Source organism: Passer domesticus, chromosome 2, assembly GCF_036417665.1.
Source record: "Passer domesticus isolate bPasDom1 chromosome 2, bPasDom1.hap1, whole genome shotgun sequence".
In the NCBI taxonomy this organism is placed as follows: Eukaryota; Metazoa; Chordata; class Aves; order Passeriformes; family Passeridae; genus Passer; species Passer domesticus.
In genome coordinates, this window is record NC_087475.1 from 92,557,443 (window position 1) to 92,583,174 (window position 25,732).

Consider the following 25,732-nt stretch of genomic DNA (forward strand, 5'->3'; position numbering starts at 1 on the left):
ACATTCGAAAAAACCTGACAAAACATGATCAAGCCCACCAAAGCTAATCCAAACACACCAAAAACTGGGCTAAACAGAATCAAAACAAATCAAAACAAATCCAAACCTTCTAAAAACCCGCCAAAATATTTCAAAACCCGTCAAAACTAATCAAAACCTTCCGAATACCCGCCAAAACATTCCAAATACCCGCCAAAAGATTTTAAAACCTGCCAAAAAGTATCCAAACATTCCAAAACCTGCCAACACAATAAAAACAACTCAAGAGAATACAAAACATTCTAAAACCCAACCAAGACATTCCGAAAACCCGCCAAAACATCATAAAAACAAATCAAAACCAACCAAAACATTCCAAAAACCTGCCAAAATGATTTAGACCCGCAAAACTCATCAAAAAATTCTGAAAAGATGCCAAAACATTAGAAAACCAGCCTGAACTGATCAAAACATTCAAAAAACCCGCCAAAACATCATAAAAACAAATCAAAACCAACCAAAACATTCCAAAAACCAGCCAAAATATTCCGAAATCTGGCCAAAACATCATAAAAACAAATCAAAATCAACCAAAACATTCCAAAAACCAGCCAAAATATTCCGAAATCTGGCCAAAACATCATAAAAACAAATCAAAACCAACCAAAACATTCCAAAAACCCGACAAAATAGTTTAGAACCTGCCAAACCTGATCAAAACATTCTGAAAAGATGCCAAAATACTAGAAAACCAGTCAGAAGTGATCGAAACTTTCAATAACTTGCCAAAACATCATCAAAACAAATGAAAGCAAACCAAAACATTCCAAATACCCACCAAAATATTTTAAAACCCGCCAAAAGGAATCCAAATGTTCCACAACCTGCCAAGACAATCAAAACAACACAAGAGAAAACAAAACATTCTGAAACACCACCAAAACATTCCGAAACACCACCAAAACATTCCGAAAACCCGCCAAAACATCATAAAAAGAATTCAAAACCAACCAAAAAATAAGAGGAACACGGCAACATATTGGCAAGCAAGAGACGGAGAACGTGACACCTTCTAGGAGGCCAAGAAGGAAGCCGCACAACACCTGCACTGTGTCTGCAACCTTCAAACTGCTTGAAGCTAGTGGCTTGCCACTGGCCTGCCTCTTCAATTGCCATTAGCATTCCAATGGAAGCTATTCTTGGACAACTTTGCTCTGCTTGCTGCTAGTTCTGCCCCAGCCTACCATAGATAACCTTGCTCTTGCCTTGAGGCTCTGAGATGCCAAGAACTTGTCAACTTCAAAGGGCGGGCCGGGCTACATCTACTCAGCTGCCACAGTTTCTCCTTGCTAGACCTAGTGGGAAAGCATTTTGCTGAGATGCAGAAGGCAAGAAACGCAGAATACGGAGACGCGGAGCTGTCCCAAGTGCCGCAGCCAGGCGTCTTTCCGCAGAAGGAGCGCCCTGGAGCGCACCGCAACCGGCACCGTCATCTCTGCGCAAAGAGCCAAAATATTTTCAAACCCGCCAAAACTAATCCAAAAATATTTTCAAACCCGCCAAAATAGAAAACCAGACAGAAGTCATCAATACATTCGAAAAAACCTGACAAAACATGATCAAGCCCACCAAAGCTAATCCAAACACACCAAAAACTGGGCTAAACAGAATCAAAACAAATCAAAACAAATCCAAACCTTCTAAAAACCCGCCAAAATATTTCAAAACCCGTCAAAACTAATCAAAACCTTCCGAATACCCGCCAAAACATTCCAAATACCCGCCAAAAGATTTTAAAACCCGCCAAAAAGTATCCAAACATTCCAAAACCTGCCAACACAATAAAAACAACTCAAGAGAATACAAAACATTCTAAAACCCAACCAAGACATTCCGAAAACCCGCCAAAACATCATAAAAACAAATCAAAACCAACCAAAACATTCCAAAAACCAGCCAAAATATTCCGAAATCTGGCCAAAACATCATAAAAACAAATCAAAACCAACCAAAACATTCCAAAAACCTGACAAAATAGTTTAGAACCTGCCAAACCTGATCAAAACATTCTGAAAAGATGCCAAAATACTAGAAAACCAGTCAGAAGTGATCGAAACTTTCAATAACTTGCCAAAACATCATCAAAACAAATGAAAGCAAACCAAAACATTCCAAATACCCACCAAAAGATTTTAAAACCCGCCAAAAGGAATCCAAATGTTCCAAAACCTGCCAAGACAATCAAAACAACACAAGAGAAAACAAAACATTCTGAAACACCACCAAAACATTCTAAAACACCACCAAAACATTCCGAAAACCCGCCAAAACATCATAAAAAGAATTCAAAACCAACCAAAAAATAAGAGGAACACGGCAACATATTGGCAAGCAAGAGACGGAGAACGTGACACCTTCTAGGAGGCCAAGAAGGAAGCCGCACAACACCTGCACTGTGTCTGCAACCTTCAAACTGCTAGAAGCTAGTGGCTTGCCACTGGCCTGCCTCTTCAATTGCCATTAGCATTCCAATGGAAGCTATTCTTGGACAACTTTGCTCTGCTTGCTGCTAGTTCTGCCCCAGCCTACCATAGAGAACCTTGCTCTTGCCTTGAGGCTCTGAGATGCCAAGAACTTGTCAACTTCAAAGGGCGGGCCGGGCTACATCTACTCAGCTGCCACAGTTTCTCCTTGCTAGACCTAGTGGGAAAGCATTTTGCTGAGATGCAGAAGGCAAGAAACGCAGAATACGGAGACGCGGAGCTGTCCCAAGTGCCGCTGCCAGGCGTCTTTCCGCAGAAGGAGCGCCCTGGAGCGCACCGCAACCGGCACCGTCATCTCTGCGCAAAGAGCCAAAATATTTTAAAACCCGCCAAAACTCATCCAAAAATATTTTCAAACCCGCCAAAATAGAAAACCAGACAGAAGTCATCAATACATTCGAAAAAACCTGACAAAACATGATCAAGCCCACCAAAGCTAATCCAAACACACCAAAAACTGGGCTAAACAGAATCAAAACAAATCAAAACAAATCCAAACCTTCTAAAAACCCGCCAAAATATTTCAAAACCCGTCAAAACTAATCAAAACCTTCCGAATACCCGCCAAAACATTCCAAATACCCGCCAAAAGATTTTAAAACCCGCCAGAAAGTATCCAAACATTCCAAAACCTGCCAACACAATAAAAACAACTCAAGAGAATACAAAACATTCTAAAACCCAACCAAGACATTCCGAAAACCCGCCAAAACATCATAAAAACAAATCAAAACCAACCAAAATATTCCGAAAACCCGCCAAAATGATTTAGACCCGCAAAACTCATCAAAACATTCTGAAAAGATGCCAAAACATTAGAAAACCAGCCTGAACTGATCAAAACATTCAAAAAACTTGGCAAAACATCATAAAAACAAATCAAAACCAACCAAAACATTCCAAAAACCAGACCAAATAATTTAGAACCTGCCAAAACTGATCAAAACATTCTGAAAAGATGCCAAAATACTAGAAAACCAGTCAGAAGTGATCGAAACATTCAATAACTTGCCAAAACATAATCAAAACAAATGAAAGCAAACCAAAACATTCCAAATACCCGCCAAAAGATTTTAAAACCCGCCAAAAGGAATCCAAACATTCCAAAACCTGCCAAGACAATATAAACAACACAAGAGAAAACAAAACATTCTAAAACACCACCAAAACATTCCGAAAACCCGCCAAAACATCATCAAAACAAATCAAAACCAACCAAAAAATAAGAGGAACACGGCAACATATTGGCAAGCAAGAGACGGAGAACGCGGCACCTTCTAGGAGGCCAAGAAGGAAGCCGCACAACACCTGCACTGTGTCTGCAACTTTCAAACTGCTAGAAGCTAGTGGCTTGCCACTGGCCTGCCTCTTCAATTGCCATTAGCATTCCAATGGAAGCTATTCTTGGACAACTTTGCTCTGCTTGCTGCTAGTTCTGCCCCAGCCCACCATAGATAACCTTGCTCTTGCCTTGAGGCTCTGAGATGCCAAGAACTTGTCAACTTCAAAGGGCGGGCCGGGCTACATCTACTCAGCTGCCACAGTTTCTCCTTGCTAGACCTAGTGGGAAAGCATTTTGCTGAGATGCAGAAGGCAAGAAACGCAGAATACGGAGACGCGGAGCTGTCCCAAGTGCCGCTGCCAGGCGTCTTTCCGCAGAAGGAGCGCCCCGGAGCGCACCGGAACCGGCACCGTCATCTCTGCGCAAAGAGCCAAAATATTTTAAAACCCGCCAAAACTAATCCAAAAATATTTTTAAACCCGCCAAAATAGAAAACCAGACAGAAGTGATCAATACATTCGAAAAAACCTGACAAAACATGATCAAGCCCACCAAAGCTAATCCAAACACACCAAAAACTGGGCTAAACAGAATCAAAACAAATCAAAACAAATCCAAACCTTCTAAAAACCCGCCAAAATATTTCAAAACCCGTCAAAACTAATCAAAACCTTCCGAATACCCGCCAAAACATTCCAAATACCCGCCAAAAGATTTTAAAACCCGCCAAAATAAATCCAAACATTCCAAAACCTGCCAACACAATAAAAACAACTCAAGAGAATACAAAACATTCTAAAACCCAACCAAGACATTCCGAAAACCCGCCAAAACATCATAAAAACAAATCAAAACCAACCAAAATATTCCAAAAACCCGCCAAAATGATTTAGACCCGCAAAACTCATCAAAACATTCTGAAAAGATGCCAAAACATTAGAAAACCAGCCTGAACTGATCAAAACATTCAAAAAACTTGGCAAAACATCATAAAAACAAATCAAAACCAACCGAAACATTCCAAAAACCAGCCAAAATATTCCGAAATCTGGCCAAAACATCATAAAAACAAATCAAAACCAACCAAAACATTCAAAAAACCTGACAAAATAGTTTAGAACCCGCCAAAACTGATCAAAACATTCTGAAAAGATGCCAAAATACTATCAAACCAGTAAGAAGTGATCGAAACATTCAATAACTTGCCAAAACATCATCAAAACAAATGAAAGCAAACCAAACCATTCCAAATACCCGCCAAAAGATTTTAAAACCCGCCAAAAGGAATCCAAACATTCCAAAACCTGCCAAGACAATATAAACAACACAAGAGAAAACAAAACATTCTGAAACACCACCAAAACATTCCGAAAACCCGCCAAAACATCATCAAAACAAATCAAAACCAACCAAAAAATAAGAGGAACACGGCAACATATTGGCAAGCAAGAGACGGAGAACGCGGCACCTTCTAGGAGGCCAAGAAGGAAGCCGCACAACACCTGCACTGTGTCTGCAACTTTCAAACTGCTAGAAGCTAGTGGCTTGCCACTGGCCTGCCTCTTCAATTGCCATTAGCATTCCAATGGAAGCTATTCTTGGACAACTTTGCTCTGCTTGCTGCTAGTTCTGCCCCAGCCTACCATAGATAACCTTGCTCTTGCCTTGAGGCTCTGAGATGCCAAGAACTTGTCAATTTCAAAGGGCGGGCCGGGCTACATCTACTCAGCTGCCACAGTTTCTCCTTGCTAGACCTAGTGGGAAAGCATTTTGCTGAGATGCAGAAGGCAAGAAACGCAGAATACGGAGACGCGGAGCTGTCCCAAGTGCCGCTGCCAGGCGTCTTTCCGCAGAAGGAGCGCCCCGGAGCGCACCGCAACCGGCACAGTCATCTCTGCGCAAAGAGCCAAAATATTTTAAAACCCGCCAAAACTAATCCAAAAATATTTTCAAACCCGCCAAAATAGAAAACCAGACAGAAGTCATCAATACATTCGAAAAAACCTGACAAAACATGATCAAGCCCACCAAAGCTAATCCAAACACACCAAAAACTGGGCTAAACAGAATCAAAACAAATCAAAACAAATCGAAACCTTCTAAAAACCCGCCAAAATATTTCAAAACCCGTCAAAACTAATCAAAACCTTCCGAATACCCGCCAAAACATTCCAAATACCCGCCAAAAGATTTTAAAACCCGCCAGAAAGTATCCAAACATTCCAAAACCTGCCAACACAATAAAAACAACTCAAGAGAATACAAAACATTCTAAAACCCAACCAAGACATTCCGAAAACCCGCCAAAACATCATAAAAACAAATCAAAACCAACCAAAATATTCCGAAAACCCGCCAAAATGATTTAGACCCGCAAAACTCATCAAAACATTCTGAAAAGATGCCAAAACATTAGAAAACCAGCCTGAACTGATCAAAACATTCAAAACACTTGGCAAAACATCATAAAAACGAATCAAAACCAACCGAAACATTCCAAAAACCAGCCAAAATATTCCGAAATCTGGCCAAAACATCATAAAAACAAATCAAAACCAACCGAAACATTCCAAAAACCCGACAAAATAGTTTAGAACCCGCCAAAACTGATCAAAACATTCTGAAAAGATGCCAAAATACTATCAAACCAGTAAGAAGTGATCGAAACATTCAATAACTTGCCAAAACATAATCAAAACAAATGAAAGCAAACCAAAACATTCCAAATACCCGCCAAAAGATTTTAAAACCCGCCAAAAGGAATCCAAACATTCCAAAACCTGCCAAGACAATATAAACAACACAAGAGAAAACAAAACATTCTGAAACACCACCAAAACATTCTGAAAACCCGCCAAAACATCATCAAAAATAAATCAAAACCAACCAAAAAATAAGAGGAACACGGCAACATATTGGCAAGCAAGAGACGGAGAACGCGGCACCTTCTAGGAGGCCAAGAAGGAAGCCGCACAACACCTGCACTGTGTCTGCAACTTTCAAACTGCTAGAAGCTAGTGGCTTGCCACTGGCCTGCCTCTTCAATTGCCATTAGCATTCCAATGGAAGCTATTCTTGGACAACTTTGCTCTGCTTGCTGCTAGTTCTGCCCCAGCCTACCATAGAGAACCTTGCTCTTGCCTTGAGGCTCTGAGATGCCAAGAACTTGTCAACTTCAAAGGGCGGGCCGGGCTACATCTACTCAGCTGCCACAGTTTCTCCTTGCTAGACCTAGTGGGAAAGCATTTTGCTGAGATGCAGAAGGCAAGAAACGCACAATACGGAGACGCGGAGCTGTCCCAAGTGCCGCTGCCAGGCGTCTTTCCGCAGAAGGAGCGCCCCGGAGTGCACCGCAACCGGCACCGTCATCTCTGCGCAAAGAGCCAAAATATTTTAAAACCCGCCAAAACTAATCCAAAAATATTTTCAAACCCGCCAAAATAGAAAACCAGACAGAAGTCATCAATACATTCGAAAAAACCTGACAAAACATGATCAAGCCCACCAAAGCTAATCCAAACACACCAAAAACTGGGCTAAACAGAATCAAAACAAATCAAAACAAATCCAAACCTTCTAAAAACCCGCCAAAATATTTCAAAACCCGTCAAAACTAATCAAAACCTTCCGAATACCCGCCAAAACATTCCAAATACCCGCCAAAAGATTTTAAAACCCGCCAAAATAAATCCAAACATTCCAAAACCTGCCAACACAATAAAAACAACTCAAGAGAATACAAAACATTCTAAAACCCAACCAAGACATTCCGAAAACCCGCCAAAACCTCATAAAAACAAATCAAAACCAACCAAAATATTCCAAAAACCCGCCAAAATGATTTAGACCCGCAAAACTCATCAAAACATTCTGAAAAGATACCAAAACATTAGAAAACCAGCCAGAACTGATCAAAACATTCAAAAAACTTGGCAAAACATCATAAAAACAAATCAAAACCAACCGAAACATTCCAAAAACCAGCCAAAATATTCCGAAATCTGGCCAAAACATCATAAAAACAAATCAAAACCAACCAAAACATTCCAAAAACCCGACAAAATAGTTTAGAACCCGCCAAAACTGATCAAAACATTCTGAAAAGATGCCAAAATACTATCAAACCAGTAAGAAGTGATCGAAACATTCAATAACTTGCCAAAACATCATCAAAACAAATGAAAGCAAACCAAAACATTCCAAATACCCGCCAAAAGATTTTAAAACCCGCCAAAAGGAATCCAAACATTCCAAAACCTGCCAAGACAATATAAACAACACAAGAGAAAACAAAACATTCTAAAACACCACCAAAACATTCCGAAAACCCGCCAAAACATCATCAAAACAAATCAAAACCAACCAAAAAATAAGAGGAACACGGCAACATATTGGCAAGCAAGAGACGGAGAACGCGGCACCTTCTAGGAGGCCAAGAAGGAAGCCGCACAACACCTGCACTGTGTCTGCAACTTTCAAACTGCTAGAAGCTAGTGGCTTGCCACTGGCCTGCCTCTTCAATTGCCATTAGCATTCCAATGGAAGCTATTCTTGGACAACTTTGCTCTGCTTGCTGCTAGTTCTGCCCCAGCCTACCATAGATAACCTTGCTCTTGCCTTGAGGCTCTGAGATGCCAAGAACTTGTCAACTTCAAAGGGCAGGCCGGGCTACATCTACTCAGCTGCCACAGTTTCTCCTTGCTAGACCTAGTGGGAAAGCATTTTGCTGAGATGCAGAAGGCAAGAAACGCACAATACGGAGACGCGGAGCTGTCCCAAGTGCCGCTGCCAGGCGTCTTTCCGCAGAAGGAGCGCCCCGGAGTGCACCGCAACCGGCACCGTCATCTCTGCGCAAAGAGCCAAAATATTTTAAAACCCGCCAAAACTAATCCAAAAATATTTTCAAACCCGCCAAAATAGAAAACCGGACGGAAGTCATCAATACATTCGAAAAAACCGGACAAAACATGATCAAGCCCACCAAAGCTAATCCAAACACACCAAAAACTGGGCTAAACAGAATGAAAACAAATCAAAACAAATCCAAACCTTCTAAAAACCCGCCAAAATATTTCAAAACCCGTCAAAACTAATCAAAACCTTCCGAATACCCGCCAAAACATTCCGAACACCCGCCAAAAGGAATCCAAACATTCCAAAACCTGCCAACACAATAAAAACAACTCAAGAGAATACAAAACATTCTAAAACCCAACCAAGACATTCCGAAAACCCGCCAAAACATCATAAAAACAAATCAAAACCAACCAAAATATTCCGAAAACCCGCCAAAATGATTTAGACCCACAAAACTCATCAAAACATTCCGAAAAGATGCCAAAACATTAGAAAACCAGCCTGAACTGATCAAAACATTCAAAAAACTTGGCAAAACATCATAAAAACAAATCAAAACCAACCGATACATTCCAAAAACCAGCCAAAATATTCCGAAATCTGGCCAAAACATCATAAAAACAAATCAAAACCAACCAAAACATTCCAAAAACCCGACAAAATAGTTTAGAACCCGCCAAAACTGATCAAAACATTCTGAAAAGATGCCAAAATACTATCAAACCAGTAAGAAGTGATCGAAACATTCAATAACTTGCCAAAACATCATCAAAACAAATGAAAGCAAACCAAAACATTCCAAATACCCGCCAAAAGATTTTAAAACCCGCCAAAAGGAATCCAAACATTCCAAAACCTGCCAAGACAATATAAACAACACAAGAGAAAACAAAACATTCTGAAACACCACCAAAACATTCCGAAAACCCGCCAAAACATCATCAAAACAAATCAAAACCAACCAAAAAATAAGAGGAACACGGCAACATATTGGCAAGCAAGAGACGGAGAACGCGGCACCTTCTAGGAGGCCAAGAAGGAAGCCGCACAACACCTGCACTGTGTCTGCAACTTTCAAACTGCTAGAAGCTAGTGGCTTGCCACTGGCCTGCCTCTTCAATTGCCATTAGCATTCCAATGGAAGCTATTCTTGGACAACTTTGCTCTGCTTGCTGCTAGTTCTGCCCCAGCCTACCATAGAGAACCTTGCTCTTGCCTTGAGGCTCTGAGATGCCAAGAACTTGTCAACTTCAAAGGGCGGGCCGGGCTACATCTACTCAGCTGCTACAGTTTCTCCTTGCTAGACCTAGTGGGAAAGCATTTTGCTGAGATGCAGAAGGCAAGAAACGCAGAATACGGAGACGCGGAGCTGTCCCAAGTGCCGCTGCCAGGCGTCTTTCCGCAGAAGGAGCGCCCCGGAGCGCACCGCAACCGGCACCGTCATCTCTGCGCAAAGAGCCAAAATATTTTAAAACCCGCCAAAACTAATCCAAAAATATTTTCAAACCCGCCAAAATAGAAAACCGGACGGAAGTCATCAATACATTCGAAAAAACCTGACAAAACATGATCAAGCCCACCAAAGCTAATCCAAACACACCAAAAACTGGGCTAAACAGAATGAAAACAAATCAAAACAAATCCAAACCTTCTAAAAACCCGCCAAAATATTTCAAAACCCGTCAAAACTAATCAAAACCTTCCGAATACCCGCCAAAACATTCCGAACACCCGCCAAAAGGAATCCAAACATTCCAAAACCTGCCAACACAATAAAAACAACTCAAGAGAATACAAAACATTCTAAAACCCAACCAAGACATTCCGAAAACCCGCCAAAACATCATAAAAACAAATCAAAACCAACCAAAATATTCCGAAAACCCGCCAAAATGATTTAGACCCACAAAACTCATCAAAACATTCCGAAAAGATGCCAAAACATTAGAAAACCAGCCTGAACTGATCAAAACATTCAAAAAACTTGGCAAAACATCATAAAAACAAATCAAAACCAACCGATACATTCCAAAAACCAGCCAAAATATTCCGAAATCTGGCCAAAACATCATAAAAACAAATCAAAACCAACCAAAACATTCCAAAAACCCGACAAAATAGTTTAGAACCCGCCAAAACTGATCAAAACATTCTGAAAAGATGCCAAAATACTATCAAACCAGTAAGAAGTGATCGAAACATTCAATAACTTGCCAAAACATCATCAAAACAAATGAAAGCAAACCAAAACATTCCAAATACCCGCCAAAAGATTTTAAAACCCGCCAAAAGGAATCCAAACATTCCAAAACCTGCCAAGACAATATAAACAACACAAGAGAAAACAAAACATTCTGAAACACCACCAAAACATTCCGAAAACCCGCCAAAACATCATCAAAACAAATCAAAACCAACCAAAAAATAAGAGGAACACGGCAACATATTGGCAAGCAAGAGACGGAGAACGCGGCACCTTCTAGGAGGCCAAGAAGGAAGCCGCACAACACCTGCACTGTGTCTGCAACTTTCAAACTGCTAGAAGCTAGTGGCTTGCCACTGGCCTGCCTCTTCAATTGCCATTAGCATTCCAATGGAAGCTATTCTTGGACAACTTTGCTCTGCTTGCTGCTAGTTCTGCCCCAGCCTACCATAGAGAACCTTGCTCTTGCCTTGAGGCTCTGAGATGCCAAGAACTTGTCAACTTCAAAGGGCGGGCCGGGCTACATCTACTCAGCTGCCACAGTTTCTCCTTGCTAGACCTAGTGGGAAAGCATTTTGCTGAGATGCAGAAGGCAAGAAACGCAGAATACGGAGACGCGGAGCTGTCCCAAGTGCCGCTGCCAGGCGTCTTTCCGCAGAAGGATCGCCCCGGAGTGCACCGCGACCGGCACCGTCATCTCTGCGCAAAGAGCCAAAATATTTTCAAACCCGCCAAAACTAATCCAAAAATATTTTCAAAGCCGCCAAAATAGAAAACCAGACAGAAGTCATCAATACATTCGAAAAAACCGGACAAAACATGATCAAGCCCACCAAAGCTAATCCAAACACACCAAAAACTGGGCTAAACAGAATCAAAACAAATCAAAACAAATCCAAACCTTCTAAAAACCCGCCAAAATATTTCAAAACCCGTCAAAACTAATCAAAACCTTCCGAATACCCGCCAAAACATTCCGAACACCCGCCAAAAGGAATCCAAACATTCCAAAACATGCCAACACAATAAAAACAACTCAAGAGAATACAAAACATTCTAAAACCCAACCAAGACATTCCGAAAACCCGCCAAAACATCATAAAAACAAATCAAAACCAACCAAAATATTCCGAAAACCCGCCAAAATGATTTAGACCCACAAAACTCATCAAAACATTCCGAAAAGATGCCAAAACATTAGAAAACCAGCCTGAACTGATCAAAACATTCAAAAAACTTGGCAAAACATCATAAAAACAAATCAAAACCAACCGAAACATTCCAAAAACCAGCCAAAATATTCCGAAATCTGGCCAAAACATCATAAAAACAAATCAAAACCAACCAAAACATTCCAAAAACCCGACAAAATAGTTTAGAACCCGCCAAAACTGATCAAAACATTCTGAAAAGATGCCAAAATACTATCAAACCAGTAAGAAGTGATCGAAACATTCAATAACTTGCCAAAACATCATCAAAACAAATGAAAGCAAACCAAAACATTCCAAATACCCGCCAAAAGATTTTAAAACCCGCCAAAAGGAATCCAAACATTCCAAAACCTGCCAAGACAATATAAACAACACAAGAGAAAACAAAACATTCTGAAACACCACCAAAACATTCCGAAAACCCACCAAAACATCATCAAAACAAATCAAAACCAACCAAAAAATAAGAGGAACACGGCAACATATTGGCAAGCAAGAGACGGAGAACGCGGCACCTTCTAGGAGGCCAAGAAGGAAGCCGCACAACACCTGCACTGTGTCTGCAACTTTCAAACTGCTAGAAGCTAGTGGCTTGCCACTGGCCTGCCTCTTCAATTGCCATTAGCATTCCAATGGAAGCTATTCTTGGACAACTTTGCTCTGCTTGCTGCTAGTTCTGCCCCAGCCTACCATAGAGAACCTTGCTCTTGCCTTGAGGCTCTGAGATGCCAAGAACTTGTCAACTTCAAAGGGCGGGCTGGGCTACATCTACTCAGCTGCCACAGTTTCTCCTTGCTAGACCTAGTGGGAAAGCATTTTGCTGAGATGCAGAAGGCAAGAAACGCAGAATACGGAGATGCGGAGCTGTCCCAAGTGCCGCTGCCAGGCGTCTTTCCGCAGAAGGAGCGCCCCGGAGCGCACCGCAACCGGCACCGTCATCTCTGCGCAAAGAGCCAAAATATTTTCAAACCCGCCAAAACTCATCCAAAAATATTTTCAAACCCGCCAAAATAGAAAACCAGACAGAGGTGATCAATACATTCGAAAAAACCTGACAAAACATGATCAAGCCCACCAAAGCTAATCCAAACACACCAAAAACTGGGCTAAACAGAATCAAAACAAATCAAAACAAATCGAAGTCTTCTAAAAACCCGCCAAAATATTTCAAAACCCGTCAAAACTAATCAAAACCTTCCGAATACCCGCCAAAACATTCCAAATACCCGCCAAAAGATTTTAAAACCCGCCAAAATAAATCCAAACATTCCAAAACCTGCCAACACAATAAAAACAACTCAAGAGAATACAAAACATTCTAAAACCCAACCAAGACATTCCGAAAACCCGCCAAAACATCATAAAAACAAATCAAAACCAACCAAAATATTCCGAAAACCCGCCAAAATGATTTAGACCCGCAAAACTCATCAAAACATTCTGAAAAGATGCCAAAACATTAGAAAACCAGCCTGAACTGATCAAAACATTCAAAAAACTTGGCAAAACATCATAAAAACAAATCAAAACCAACCGAAACATTCCAAAAACCAGCCAAAATATTCCGAAATCTGGCCAAAACATCATAAAAACAAATCAAAACCAACCAAAACATTCCAAAAACCCGACAAAATAGTTTAGAACCCGCCAAAACTGATCAAAACATTCTGAAAAGATGCCAAAATACTATCAAACCAGTAAGAAGTGATCGAAACATTCAATAACTTGCCAAAACATCATCAAAACAAATGAAAGCAAACCAAAACATTCCAAATACCCACCAAAAGATTTTAAAACCCGCCAAAAGGAATCCAAACATTCCAAAACCTGCCAAGACAATATAAACAACACAAGAGAAAACAAAACATTCTGAAACACCACCAAAACATTCCGAAAACCCGCCAAAACATCATCAAAACAAATCAAAACCAACCAAAAAATAAGAGGAACACGGCAACATATTGGCAAGCAAGAGACGGAGAGCGCGGCATCTTCTAGGAGGCCAAGAAGGAAGCTGCACAACACCTGCACTGTGTCTGCAACTTTCAAACTGCTAGAAGCTAGTGGCTTGCCACTGGCTTGCCTCTTCAATTGCCATTAGCATTCCAATGGAAGCTATTCTTGGACAACTTTGCTCTGCTTGCTGCTAGTTCTGCCCCAGCCTACCATAGATAACCTTGCTCTTCCCTTGAGGCTCTGAGATGCCAAGAACTTGTCAACTTCAAAGGGCGGGCCGGGCTACATCTACTCAGCTGCCACAGTTTCTCCTTGCTAGACCTAGTGGGAAAGCATTCTGCTGAGATGCAGAAGGCAAGAAACGCAGAATACGGAGATGCGGAGCTGTCCCAAGTGCCGCTGCCAGGCGTCTTTCCGCAGAAGGAGCAGCCCCGAGCGCACCGCAACCAGCACCGTCATCTCTGCGCAAAGAGCCAAAATATTTTCAAACCCGCCAAAACTAATCCAAAAATATTTTCAAACCCGCCAAAATAGAAAACCAGACAGAGGTGATCAATACATTCGAAAAAACCTGACAAAACATGATCAAGCCCACCAAAGCTAATCCAAACACACCAAAAACTGGGCTAAACAGAATCAAAACAAATCAAAACAAATCCAAACCTTCTAAAAACCCGCCAAAATATTTCAAAACCCGTCAAAACTAATCAAAACATTCCGAATACCCGCCAAAACATTCCAAATACCCGCCAAAAGATTTTAAAACCCGCCAGAAAGTATCCAAACATTCCAAAACCTGCCAACACAATAAAAACAACTCAAGAGAATACAAAACATTCTAAAACCCAACCAAGACATTCCGAAAACCCGCCAAAACATCATAAAAACAAATCAAAACCAACCAAAATATTCCGAAAACCCGCCAAAATGATTTAGACCCGCAAAACTCATCAAAACATTCTGAAAAGATGCCAAAACATTAGAAAACCAGCCTGAACTGATCAAAACATTCAAAAAACTTGGCAAAACATCATAAAAACGAATCAAAACCAACCGAAACATTCCAAAAACCAGCCAAAATATTCCGAAATCTGGCCAAAACATCATAAAAACAAATCAAAACCAACCAAAACATTCCAAAAACCTGACAAAATAGTTTAGAACCCGCCAAAACTGATCAAAACATTCTGAAAAGATGCCAAAATACTAGAAAACCAGTCAGAAGTGATCGAAACATTCAATAACTTGCCAAAACATCATCAAAACAAATGAAAGCAAACCAAAACATTCCAAATACCCGCCAAAAGATTTTAAAACCCGCCAAAAGGAATCCAAACATTCCAAAACCTGCCAAGACAATATAAACAACACAAGAGAAAACAAAACATTCTGAAACACCACCAAAACATTCCGAAAACCCGCCAAAACATCATCAAAACAAATCAAAACCAACCAAAAAATAAGAGGAACACGGCAACATATTGGCAAGCAAGAGACGGAGAACGAGGCACCTTCTAGGAGGCCAAGAAGGAAGCTGCACAACACCTGCACTGTGTCTGCAACTTTCAAACTGCTAGAAGCTAGTGGCTTGCCACTGGCTTGCCTCTTCAATTGCCATTAGCATTCCAATGGAAGCTATTCTTGGACAACTTTGCTCTGCTTGCTGCTAGTTCTGCCCCAGCCTACCATAGAGAACCTTGCTCTTGCCTTGAGGCTCTGAGATGCCAAGAACTTGTCAACTTCAAAGGGCGGGCCGGGCTACATCTACTCAGCTGCCACAGTTTCTCCTTGCTAGACCTAGTGGGAAAGCATTTTGCTGAGATGCAGAAGGCAAGAAACGCAGAATACGGAGACGCGGAGCTGTCCCAAGTGCCGCTGCCAGGCGTCTTTCCGCAGAAGGAGCGCCCCCGAGCGCACCGCAACCAGCACCGTCATCTCTGCGCAAAGAGCCAAAATATTTTCAAACCCGCCAAAACTAATCCAAAAATATTTTCAAACCCGCCAAAATAGAAAACCAGACAGAGGTGATCAATACATTCGAAAAAACCTGACAAAACATGATCAAGCCCACCAGGCTAATCCAAACACACCAAAAACTGGGCTAAACAGAATCAAAACAAATCAAAACAAATCGAAACCTTCTAAAAACCCGCCAAAATATTTCAAAACCCGTCAAAACTAATCAAAACCTTCCGAATACCCGCCAAAACATTCCAAATACCCGCCAAAAGATTTTAAAACCCGCCAGAAAGTATCCAAACATTCCAAAACCTGCCAACACAATAAAAACAACTCAAGAGAATACAAAACATTCTAAAACCCAACCAAGACATTCCGAAAACCCGCCAAAACATCATAAAAACAAATCAAAACCAACCAAAATATTCCGAAAACCCGCCAAAATGATTTAGACCCGCAAAACTCATCAAAACATTCCGAAAAGATGCCAAAACATTAGAAAACCAGCCTGAACTGATCAAAACATTCAAAAAACTTGGCAAAACATCATAAAAACAAATCAAAACCAACCGAAACATTCCAAAAACCAGCCAAAATATTCCGAAATCTGGCCAAAACATCATAAAAACAAATCAAAACCAACCAAAACATTCCAAAAACCCGACAAAATAGTTTAGAACCCGCCAAAACTGATCAAAACATTCTGAAAAGATGCCAAAATACTATCAAACCAGTAAGAAGTGATCGAAACATTCAATAACTTGCCAAAACATCATCAAAACAAATGAAAGCAAACCAAAACATTCCAAATACCCGCCAAAAGATTTTAAAACCCGCCAAAAGGAATCCAAACATTCCAAAACCTGCCAAGACAATATAAACAACACAAGAGAAAACAAAACATTCTGAAACACCACCAAAACATTCCGAAAACCCGCCAAAACATCATCAAAACAAATCAAAACCAACCAAAAAATAAGAGGAACACGGCAACATATTGGCAAGCAAGAGACGGAGAACGCGGCACCTTCTAGGAGGCCAAGAAGGAAGCCGCACAACACCTGCACTGTGTCTGCAACTTTCAAACTGCTAGAAGCTAGTGGCTTGCCACTGGCCTGCCTCTTCAATTGCCATTAGCATTCCAATGGAAGCTATTCTTGGACAACTTTGCTCTGCTTGCTGCTAGTTCTGCCCCAGCCTACCATAGAGAACCTTGCTCTTGCCTTGAGGCTCTGAGATGCCAAGAACTTGTCAACTTCAAAGGGCGGGCCGGGCTACATCTACTCAGCTGCCACAGTTTCTCCTTGCTAGACCTAGTGGGAAAGCATTTTGCTGAGATGCAGAAGGCAAGAAACGCAGAATACGGAGACGCGGAGCTGTCCCAAGTGCCGCAGCCAGGCGTCTTTCCGCAGAAGGAGCGCCCTGGAGCGCACCGCAACCGGCACCGTCATCTCTGCGCAAAGAGCCAAAATATTTTAAAACCCGCCAAAACTCATCCAAAAATATTTTCAAACCCGCCAAAATAGAAAACCAGACAGAAGTGATCAATACATTCGAAAAAACCTGACAAAACATGATCAAGCCCACCAAAGCTAATCCAAACACACCAAAAACTGGGCTAAACAGAATCAAAACAAATCAAAACAAATCCAAACCTTCTAAAAACCCGCCAAAATATTTCAAAACCCGTCAAAACTAATCAAAACCTTCCGAATACCCGCCAAAACATTCCAAATACCCGCCAAAAGATTTTAAAACCCGCCAAAATAAATCCAAACATTCCAAAACCTGCCAACACAATAAAAACAACTCAAGAGAATACAAAACATTCTAAAACCCAACCAAGACATTCCGAAAACCCGCCAAAACATCATAAAAACAAATCAAAACCAACCAAAATATTCCGAAAACCCGCCAAAATGATTTAGACCCGCAAAACTCATCAAAACATTCTGAAAAGATGCCAAAACATTAGAAAACCAGCCTGAACTGATCAAAACATTCAAAAAACTTGGCAAAACATCATAAAAACAAATCAAAACCAACCGAAACATTCCAAAAACCAGCCAAAATATTCCGAAATCTGGCCAAAACATCATAAAAACAAATCAAAACCAACCAAAACATTCCAAAAACCCGACAAAATAGTTTAGAACCCGCCAAAACTGATCAAAACATTCTGAAAAGATGCCAAAATACTATCAAACCAGTAAGAAGTGATCGAAACATTCAATAACTTGCCAAAACATCATCAAAACAAATGAAAGCAAACCAAAACATTCCAAATACCCACCAAAAGATTTTAAAACCCGCCAAAAGGAATCCAAACATTCCAAAACCTGCCAAGACAATATAAACAACACAAGAGAAAACAAAACATTCTGAAACACCACCAAAACATTCCGAAAACCCGCCAAAACATCATCAAAACAAATCAAAACCAACCAAAAAATAAGAGGAACACGGCAACATATTGGCAAGCAAGAGACGGAGAGCGCGGCATCTTCTAGGAGGCCAAGAAGGAAGCTGCACAACACCTGCACTGTGTCTGCAACTTTCAAACTGCTAGAAGCTAGTGGCTTGCCACTGGCTTGCCTCTTCAATTGCCATTAGCATTCCAATGGAAGCTATTCTTGGACAACTTTGCTCTGCTTGCTGCTAGTTCTGCCCCAGCCTACCATAGATAACCTTGCTCTTCCCTTGAGGCTCTGAGATGCCAAGAACTTGTCAACTTCAAAGGGCGGGCCGGGCTACATCTACTCAGCTGCCACAGTTTCTCCTTGCTAGACCTAGTGGGAAAGCATTCTGCTGAGATGCAGAAGGCAAGAAACGCAGAATACGGAGATGCGGAGCTGTCCCAAGTGCCGCTGCCAGGCGTCTTTCCGCAGAAGGAGCAGCCCCGAGCGCACCGCAACCAGCACCGTCATCTCTGCGCAAAGAGCCAAAATATTTTCAAACCCGCCAAAACTAATCCAAAAATATTTTCAAACCCGCCAAAATAGAAAACCAGACAGAGGTGATCAATACATTCGAAAAAACCTGACAAAACATGATCAAGCCCACCAAAGCTAATCCAAACACACCAAAAACTGGGCTAAACAGAATCAAAACAAATCAAAACAAATCCAAACCTTCTAAAAACCCGCCAAAATATTTCAAAACCCGTCAAAACTAATCAAAACATTCCGAATACCCGCCAAAACATTCCAAATACCCGCCAAAAGATTTTAAAACCCGCCAGAAAGTATCCAAACATTCCAAAACCTGCCAACACAATAAAAACAACTCAAGAGAATACAAAACATTCTAAAACCCAACCAAGACATTCCGAAAACCCGCCAAAACATCATAAAAACAAATCAAAACCAACCAAAATATTCCGAAAACCCGCCAAAATGATTTAGACCCGCAAAACTCATCAAAACATTCTGAAAAGATGCCAAAACATTAGAAAACCAGCCTGAACTGATCAAAACATTCAAAAAACTTGGCAAAACATCATAAAAACGAATCAAAACCAACCGAAACATTCCAAAAACCAGCCAAAATATTCCGAAATCTGGCCAAAACATCATAAAAACAAATCAAAACCAACCAAAACATTCCAAAAACCTGACAAAATAGTTTAGAACCCGCCAAAACTGATCAAAACATTCTGAAAAGATGCCAAAATACTAGAAAACCAGTCAGAAGTGATCGAAACATTCAATAACTTGCCAAAACATCATCAAAACAAATGAAAGCAAACCAAAACATTCCAAATACCCGCCAAAAGATTTTAAAACCCGCCAAAAGGAATCCAAACATTCCAAAACCTGCCAAGACAATATAAACAACACAAGAGAAAACAAAACATTCTGAAACACCACCAAAACATTCCGAAAACCCGCCAAAACATCATCAAAACAAATCAAAACCAACCAAAAAATAAGAGGAACACGGCAACATATTGGCAAGCAAGAGACGGAGAACGAGGCACCTTCTAGGAGGCCAAGAAGGAAGCTGCACAACACCTGCACTGTGTCTGCAACTTTCAAACTGCTAGAAGCTAGTGGCTTGCCACTGGCTTGCCTCTTCAATTGCCATTAGCATTCCAATGGAAGCTATTCTTGGACAACTTTGCTCTGCTTGCTGCTAGTTCTGCCCCAGCCTACCATAGATAACCTTGCTCTTGCCTTGAGGCTCTGAGATGCCAAGAACTTGTCAACTTCAAAGGGCGGGCCGGGCTACATCTACTCAGCTGCCACAGTTTCTCCTTGCTAGACCTAGTGGGAAAGCATTTTGCTGAGATGCAGAAGGCAAGAAACGCAGAATACGGAGACGCGGAGCTGTCCCAAGTGCCGCTGCCAGGCGTCTTTCCGCAGAAGGAGCGCCCCCGAGCGCACCGCAACCAGCACCGTCATCTCTGCGCAAAGAGCCAAAATATTTTCAAACCCGCCAAAACTAATCCAAAAATATTTTCAAACCCGCCAAAATAGAAAACCAGACAGAGGTGATCAATACATTCGAAAAAACCTGACAAAACATGATCAAGCCCACCAGGCTAATCCAAACACACCAAAAACTGGGCTAAACAGAATCAAAACAAATCAAAACAAATCGAAACCTTCTAAAAACCCGCCAAAATATTTCAAAACCCGTCAAAACTAATCAAAACCTTCCGAATACCCGCCAAAACATTCCAAATACCCGCCAAAAGATTTTAAAACCCGCCAGAAAGTATCCAAACATTCCAAAACCTGCCAACACAATAAAAACAACTCAAGAGAATACAAAACATTCTAAAACCCAACCAAGACATTCCGAAAACCCGCCAAAACATCATAAAAACAAATCAAAACCAACCAAAATATTCCGAAAACCCGCCAAAATGATTTAGACCCGCAAAACTCATCAAAACATTCCGAAAAGATGCCAAAACATTAGAAAACCAGCCTGAACTGATCAAAACATTCAAAAAACTTGGCAAAACATCATAAAAACAAATCAAAACCAACCGAAACATTCCAAAAACCAGCCAAAATATTCCGAAATCTGGCCAAAACATCATAAAAACAAATCAAAACCAACCAAAACATTCCAAAAACCCGACAAAATAGTTTAGAACCCGCCAAAACTGATCAAAACATTCTGAAAAGATGCCAAAATACTATCAAACCAGTAAGAAGTGATCGAAACATTCAATAACTTGCCAAAACATCATCAAAACATATGAAAGCAAACCAAAACATTCCAAATACCCGCCAAAAGATTTTAAAACCCGCCAAAAGGAATCCAAACATTCCAAAACCTGCCAAGACAATATAAACAACACAAGAGAAAACAAAACATTCTGAAACACCACCAAAACATTCCGAAAACCCGCCAAAACATCATCAAAAATAAATCAAAACCAACCAAAAAATAAGAGGAACACGGCAACATATTGGCAAGCAAGAGACGGAGAACGCGGCACCTTCTAGGAGGCCAAGAAGGAAGCCGCACAACACCTGCACTGTGTCTGCAACTTTCAAACTGCTAGAAGCTAGTGGCTTGCCACTGGCCTGCCTCTTCAATTGCCATTAGCATTCCAATGGAAGCTATTCTTGGACAACTTTGCTCTGCTTGCTGCTAGTTCTGCCCCAGCCTACCATAGAGAACCTTGCTCTTGCCTTGAGGCTCTGAGATGCCAAGAACTTGTCAACTTCAAAGGGCAGGCCGGGCTACATCTACTCAGCTGCCACAGTTTCTCCTTGCTAGACCTAGTGGGAAAGCATTTTGCTGAGATGCAGAAGGCAAGAAACGCAGAATACGGAGACACGGAGCTGTCCCAAGTGCCGCTGCCAGGCGTCTTTCCGCAGAAGGAGCGCCCCGGAGTGCACCGCAACCGGCACCGTCATCTCTGCGCAAAGAGCCAAAATATTTTAAAACCCACCAAAACTAATCCAAAAATATTTTCAAACCCGCCAAAATAGAAAACCGGACGGAAGTCATCAATACATTCGAAAAAACCTGACAAAACATGATCAAGCCCACCAAAGCTAATCCAAACACACCAAAAACTGGGCTAAACAGAATGAAAACAAATCAAAACAAATCCAAACCTTCTAAAAACCCGCCAAAATATTTCAAAACCCGTCAAAACTAATCAAAACCTTCCGAATACCCGCCAAAACATTCCGAACACCCGCCAAAAGGAATCCAAACATTCCAAAACCTGCCAACACAATAAAAACAACTCAAGAGAATACAAAACATTCTAAAACCCAACCAAGACATTCCGATAACCCGCCAAAACATCATAAAAACAAATCAAAACCAACCAAAATATTCCGAAAACCCGCCAAAATGATTTAGACCCACAAAACTCATCAAAACATTCCGAAAAGATGCCAAAACATTAGAAAACCAGCCTGAACTGATCAAAACATTCAAAAAACTTGGCAAAACATCATAAAAACAAATCAAAACCAACCGATACATTCCAAAAACCAGCCAAAATATTCCGAAATCTGGCCAAAACATCATAAAAACAAATCAAAACCAACCAAAACATTCCAAAAACCCGACAAAATAGTTTAGAACCCGCCAAAACTGATCAAAACATTCTGAAAAGATGCCAAAATACTATCAAACCAGTAAGAAGTGATCGAAACATTCAATAACTTGCCAAAACATCATCAAAACAAATGAAAGCAAACCAAAACATTCCAAATACCCGCCAAAAGATTTTAAAACCCGCCAAAAGGAATCCAAACATTCCAAAACCTGCCAAGACAATATAAACAACACAAGAGAAAACAAAACATTCTGAAACACCACCAAAACATTCCGAAAACCCGCCAAAACATCATCAAAACAAATCAAAACCAACCAAAAAATAAGAGGAACACGGCAACATATTGGCAAGCAAGAGACGGAGAACGCGGCACCTTCTAGGAGGCCAAGAAGGAAGCCGCACAACACCTGCACTGTGTCTGCAACTTTCAAACTGCTAGAAGCTAGTGGCTTGCCACTGGCCTGCCTCTTCAATTGCCATTAGCATTCCAATGGAAGCTATTCTTGGACAACTTTGCTCTGCTTGCTGCTAGTTCTGCCCCAGCCTACCATAGAGAACCTTGCTCTTGCCTTGAGGCTCTGAGATGCCAAGAACTTGTCAACTTCAAAGGGCGGGCCGGGCTACATCTACTCAGCTGCTACAGTTTCTCCTTGCTAGACCTAGTGGGAAAGCATTTTGCTGAGATGCAGAAGGCAAGAAACGCAGAATACGGAGACGCGGAGCTGTCCCAAGTGCCGCTGCCAGGCGTCTTTCCGCAGAAGGAGCGCCCCGGAGTGCACCGCGACCGGCACCGTCATCTCTGCGCAAAGAGCCAAAATATTTTCAAACCCGCCAAAACTAATCCAAAAATATTTTCAAAGCCGCCAAAATAGAAAACCAGACAGAAGTCATCAATACATTCGAAAAAACCGGACAAAACATGATCAAGCCCACCAAAGCTAATCCAAACACACCAAAAACTGGGCTAAACAGAATGAAAACAAATCAAAACAAATCCAAACCTTCTAAAAACCCGCCAAAATATTTCAAAACCCGTCAAAACTAATCAAAACCTTCCGAATACCCGCCAAAACATTCCGAACACCCGCCAAAAGGAATCCAAACATTCCAAAACCTGCCAACACAATAAAAACAACTCAAGAGAATACAAAACATTCTAAAACCCAACCAAGACATTCCGAAAACCCGCCAAAACATCATAAAAACAAATCAAAACCAACCAAAATATTCCGAAAACCCGCCAAAATGATTTAGACCCGCAAAACTCATCAAAACATTCTGAAAAGATGCCAAAACATTAGAAAACCAGCCTGAACTGATCAAAACATTCAAAAAACTTGGCAAAACATCATAAAAACAAATCAAAACCAACCGAAACATTCCAAAAACCAGCCAAAATATTCCGAAATCTGGCCAAAACATCATAAAAACAAATCAAAACCAACCAAAACATTCCAAAAACCCGACAAAATAGTTTAGAACCCGCCAAAACTGATCAAAACATTCTGAAAAGATGCCAAAATACTATCAAACCAGTAAGAAGTGATCGAAACATTCAATAACTTGCCAAAACATCATCAAAACAAATGAAAGCAAACCAAAACATTCCAAATACCCGCCAAAAGATTTTAAAACCCGCCAAAAGGAATCCAAACATTCCAAAACCTGCCAAGACAATATAAACAACACAAGAGAAAACAAAACATTCTGAAACACCACCAAAACATTCCGAAAACCCACCAAAACATCATCAAAACAAATCAAAACCAACCAAAAAATAAGAGGAACACGGCAACATATTGGCAAGCAAGAGACGGAGAACGCGGCACCTTCTAGGAGGCCAAGAAGGAAGCCGCACAACACCTGCACTGTGTCTGCAACTTTCAAACTGCTAGAAGCTAGTGGCTTGCCACTGGCCTGCCTCTTCAATTGCCATTAGCATTCCAATGGAAGCTATTCTTGGACAACTTTGCTCTGCTTGCTGCTAGTTCTGCCCCAGCCTACCATAGATAACCTTGCTCTTGCCTTGAGGCTCTGAGATGCCAAGAACTTGTCAACTTCAAAGGGCGGGCCGGGCTACATCTACTCAGCTGCCACAGTTTCTCCTTGCTAGACCTAGTGGGAAAGCATTTTGCTGAGATGCAGAAGGCAAGAAACGCAGAATACGGAGACGCGGAGCTGTCCCAAGTGCCGCTGCCAGGCGTCTTTCCGCAGAAGGAGCGCCCCCGAGCGCACCGCAACCGGCACCGTCATCTCTGCGCAAAGAGCCAAAATATTTTCAAACCCGCCAAAACTCATCCAAAAATATTTTCAAACCCGCCAAAATAGAAAACCAGACAGAGGTGATCAATACATTCGAAAAAACCTGACAAAACATGATCAAGCCCACCAAAGCTAATCCAAACACACCAAAAACTGGGCTAAACAGAATCAAAACAAATCAAAACAAATCGAAGTCTTCTAAAAACCCGCCAAAATATTTCAAAACCCGTCAAAACTAATCAAAACCTTCCGAATACCCGCCAAAACATTCCAAATACCCGCCAAAAGATTTTAAAACCCGCCAAAAAGTATCCAAACATTCCAAAACCTGCCAACACAATAAAAACAACTCAAGAGAATACAAAACATTCTAAAACCCAACCAAGACATTCCGAAAACCCGCCAAAACATCATAAAAACAAATCAAAACCAACCAAAATATTCCGAAAACCCGCCAAAATGATTTAGACCCGCAAAACTCATCAAAACATTCCGAAAAGATGCCAAAACATTAGAAAACCAGCCTGAACTGATCAAAACATTCAAAAAACTTGGCAAAACATCATAAAAACAAATCAAAACCAACCGAAACATTCCAAAAACCAGCCAAAATATTCCGAAATCTGGCCAAAACATCATAAAAACAAATCAAAACCAACCAAAACATTCCAAAAACCCGACAAAATAGTTTAGAACCCGCCAAAACTGATCAAAACATTCTGAAAAGATGCCAAAATACTATCAAACCAGTAAGAAGTGATCGAAACATTCAATAACTTGCCAAAACATCATCAAAACAAATGAAAGCAAACCAAAACATTCCAAATACCCGCCAAAAGATTTTAAAACCCGCCAAAAGGAATCCAAACATTCCAAAACCTGCCAAGACAATATAAACAACACAAGAGAAAACAAAACATTCTGAAACACCACCAAAAC